This window comes from Myripristis murdjan, chromosome 14 (genome assembly GCF_902150065.1).
Source record: "Myripristis murdjan chromosome 14, fMyrMur1.1, whole genome shotgun sequence".
NCBI lineage: Eukaryota > Metazoa > Chordata > Actinopteri > Holocentriformes > Holocentridae > Myripristis > Myripristis murdjan.
The window spans coordinates 6,019,941-6,023,484 of record NC_043993.1 but is presented as its reverse complement, the minus strand read 5'-3'; positions in this window follow the sequence as shown (position 1 = coordinate 6,023,484).

Here is a 3,544-nt window from a genome sequence, read left to right as displayed (position 1 = left end):
CAGCTCTTACACTACCCAAGTAAGCATGATGTGCACAGTGCTGCTCCCAGCCCGATAAGATGCTTCTCACAGGGGTACAAGAGCCAAGTGATGAGACCCTGTTGTGTTTTGCTTGGGCGATTTTTTTTTCTTTCCAATCTGCTTCTCCTCCGCTAGGAAACCATAAGAGCAAGTCATCACCCTTTGTAGATAAACTGGAAATCTCACCCACGACCCAGCGTACAGAATTTAGCTTACATCATTTGGACCAGATGGTGGCGTTATAATACCATTTACCCTGATTCATGGCGTTATCTTTCCATGTAAAATAATTCTCCTTGGAAGATTTCCTCCAATACTGCATTTTCCCAAACCATTTTCCATAACTCTTGCAAATTGTTCAACAGATTTTGCAGACCATATGTGGACCGGTCCACACAATAGTTTTCCTATGCTATACCGTTTCCCCAAAATGTGCTTTTAAAAAAGTCAGGAAAAGGCTAATTGTACCAAACTTGCCATGACTCATTAAGGCAAAATATCAATCTGAAATCTGAGACAGCTGTTCACAAGTGTTGTCCATAAATCCATATATCCAAGCGTGTTGCGTTTCATCACTAGAGGGCACTAGAGGGTTGAATCCAACAACAATATGGAAGTTTTCGAATTCCTCTAATGATGATATTGAGTCCAAGACTCCCCTTTTGTACTTGACCCTGCTCATTGCTGCTTCCAGCTTATATTACATATACATGTACCATCACAACAACCTTTTTTACCGTAGCCAAGGTAATAATTGTTTACCTACATTATAAAGGGAAAAAGAGAAAAGTCATATAGTTCTATGATCGGTACCTTAGACCAGTAATGGACCACTGATCATAATTTAAGTCATGATGAGCCTGATTGACTCAAAATTGAATCAGTGCTATTTTAGTCACTGGGTTGTAGATCAAAGATCAAAGAGAAAATGCCAGAATTTTATTTGGAAGCCATAATCTTAGCACATGTCACCCAAGGAGGGCATTCAGGTCCAATGTTTCTTCTCAGCTTCATAGAGGATTTAGTATCCTGCCAGTAATTAATCATAGTAATACAATAGGAATATCTTGACTTCATCGCTCCATTTTATCGTTGGGAATTCAGTTGATAAAAACTGTTTTTTCAGCTTGGGGTAACAAATGAGATTACAATAAATGCAGGGATGTCTTTCTCCTCTCTTGCCTTCTCATCTGGATATTGATCTTGGTTTTTATCAGTCTTTGACACTCCTCCATGCTGGGCATCTTAATATTGGTGTCTAAGTTTGCTGGGATTGCTGTACAAACCTTCAGCCCCACCTGACTCCTGCTGTGTGACCACTGTAAAGGGGGGCATATTAACTTTTCAAACTATTAAATTTAACTTATTAACTTAAGTAAACCAACTGAGGATCCAGATTCCGTAGACTGTAAATTATGGGAAATTTATGACAATATACGAGGGTATATATCTAAGCTATTGCTAATTTAATCCATTTGATTTAAAATGTAACACCTCATCATATGTTGCAATCCACAGGCAGTGCAGGCTTTACACCTCTCAGTCTGTTGAGGGAACTGCATGTGCCAGTGTCAGATATGTGCCAAAATAACACAGGACTGATGCAAAGACAGGAACTTCACACTAGGGGTCAGACCTGAGCTGTGCATTGCCTCAGTCACATGAGCTTGTGTGGCTGAGGCACAAGCCTTACCAGTGGCATTTGATGGATTTAAATGCACTCTGTTTTTATTTGTAGCCTACAGTCATCATGCACAGAGATGATGCAGGCCTGGATATGTGTTCAGTCATCCTCTGTATACTAAGTTAAGATGAGCCTTCAATGATTTCCTGTAATTTATGAATCACAACTCCTACAGTGCAAAATAATGTTGAAATTGACCCAGACACCATGGTTGTGGAGTTAGCAAGAGTCAAAATGTTTACAGATTATTATTTTTCCAGTTATGGAAAATTTCAGGGACATTCTTCCATAAAGATGGTAACAGCTATACTCATCATGCATCAGTCATTTTAACAGCATTACTGAGACTGTGAAAATATTCAAAACACCACTTTTTGACTGACACTTGTGATACACATATGGACAATAGTATTGGGCCACACCCAATCATTGAATTCAGTTGTTTCATTCAGTCCCATTGCCACAGGTGTATAAAATCAAACAGCTTGCCATGAAGTCTGCCTTTAGGAACCACAGCAAATCAGCCACCAGGTGGCAGCACCATGTAAAGTTACAGAGCGGGGTGGTTGAGTGCTGAGGCTCATAGTGTGTAAAAGTGGCCGATGCTCTGCTGACTCAGTAACTGCAGAGCTCCAAACCTCCTCTGGCATCAACATCAGCACAAAAACTGTGAGCCAGGAGCTTCATGGCATGGGTTTCCATGGTCAAGCAGCAGCAGGAAACCTTACATCACCAAGCTCAACGCCAAGCGTTGGTTGAAGCAGTGTAAAGCACACCTCCACTGGACTCTGGAGCGGTGGAAGCTCTGTGGAGCGACCAATCACGCTTCTCTATCTGGTGGTCTGATGCTTGAGTCTGGGTTTGGTGAAACCTGGAGAACGTTCCCTGTTTGACTGCATTGTGCCAACTGTAAAGTTTGGTGGAGAAGGGATAACGGTGTGGGCTGGTTTTTCTTAGTTCCAGTTAAGGGAAATCTTCATGCTTCAGCTCACCGAGACATTTTGGACAATTCTCTGCTTCCAGCTTTGTGGGACCAGTTTGGGGAAGGCCCTTTTCTGTCCCAGCATGACTGTGCCCCAGTGCACAAAGCAGCTCCATAAAGGCATGGCTGGCTGAGTTTGGTGTGGAAGAACTTGACTGGCCCACACAGAGCCCTGACCTCAACCCCATCCAACACCTTTGGGATGAACTAGAACAGAGACTGGGAGCCAGGTGCTCTCATCCAGCATCAGTGTCTGAGCTCACAAATGCTCTTCTGGATGAATGGGCAAAAATTCCCACAGACACACTCCAACATCTGATAGAAAGCCTCTGAAAAGAGTGGAAGCTGTTGTAGCTGCAAAGGGGGACCAACTCCATATTAATGCCTATAGGTTTAGAATGGGATGTCATAAAAGCTCCTGTAGGTGTAATGTGGAGGTGGTCCAATACTTGTGTCCATATAGTGTATAACTGAATTGTTTTGTCATTGCTTTGTTGCAAACTAGTGGAAGTGCAACTGTATTTGTGAGCTTTATTTAGTACTATGTGAGTCAAAGTGTTTAGAAGTTACGACTTATTCATCCGCCATTATGAAGCTGGAACTTGTCTTAGTTTATCATTTTCCATTTTATGGGCTGTTTTGTAACAAACAATGAACAGGAAAATATAGTGACGACTACACATGTCTCTCTTGCAGCTAAAAAAGTAATTTATTTGACTATGTGGGAATCACCAACGTGTTTCAGCCTCTGCTTTCATCAGGGTGTGAATTAAAAAAAGTTAGACAGTATTGAGACTTTCTTACTGTTCTCATGATTTTTTAAGATTTTGCTTTGATGCTACTGGAATGGCTTAATG